Below are 920 nucleotides of genomic sequence, written 5' to 3' on the forward strand. Positions count from 1 at the left end.
AGAGGCCAGGGCAGGACCATCGGGAGACTTTCCCAGAGTTTTCAGAGCAGCTGTTCTCCAAGTGTGGTCTGGGGAACACCTGAAGTCACGGAGGCCCTTGTATAGAATCCATGAGGTTAACACTCTTTTCATAATATCACTCAGACATTATTTGCCTTTCACATCATTGACATTCGCACTGAGGTAAAACTTAGCAAGAATGGAGGTGATGGGTGCACAGGGCCATGTTATTATTCTTCACCACTACTCACTTCCATAAAAAACCAAAACCACTCTTTCCACCATTTTCCCAAGCCACCATAATGGTCCCATGAATGTCCCAGCAGATGCTCTCAAGAGTATTAATGCCTAGAAGAGAGGTAAAGGCAGATCTTATTGGGCCATGTTCCAAAGTCATCATCCCGTTTCTAACTGTGATGATGAAGCATGGTTACATTGGGAATTGAAATTGCTGATGATCACCGAGCTGGGAATACTGCTGGGAACCTTATGGGCAGGTTAAACCTGAGTGAAGTGAGCAGCAGCAAATTTGATGTACAACTCAAAGATCTACCAATATAGCAGAAGAATCTGCCCCCATCCCTCCAGTTTGGTTTCATTGTCCTGACAACCTCAGCTGGCATCATGTACCATGAGGAAGCAAGATGAAAACTCACATGAGGGAAAATCCTGAGACTCTTTTTCTAGGGAGATAATACCTACGTGCAAATAAAATACCTCAAAAACAAAAGTAGGACAAAATACTAGTATCACATTCAAACACGCTGATCAGAGCACTAGAAATTATTATCCTTAGTAATTATTCTCAAATTCACATTTAAGCATGTCATATGTGATGGCATGGGATGTACAGCACTTCTACAAACATAAACCCCAAAGAAAATAATTTGTGTGAAATTAGCCTCTTTTTTTTTTAACAG

General features: G+C 41.4%; 1 pseudogene; it reads left to right on the forward strand.

Moving 5' to 3' along the window:
* Positions 1–310: 310 nt before the first annotated feature.
* On the forward strand, positions 311–687 carry LOC132017186 (small ribosomal subunit protein uS8-like; annotated as a pseudogene).
* The last annotated feature ends 233 nt before the right edge of the window (positions 688–920 follow it).

The sequence above is a fragment of the Mustela nigripes genome, chromosome 5, assembly GCF_022355385.1.
Source record: "Mustela nigripes isolate SB6536 chromosome 5, MUSNIG.SB6536, whole genome shotgun sequence".
In the NCBI taxonomy this organism is placed as follows: Eukaryota; Metazoa; Chordata; class Mammalia; order Carnivora; family Mustelidae; genus Mustela; species Mustela nigripes.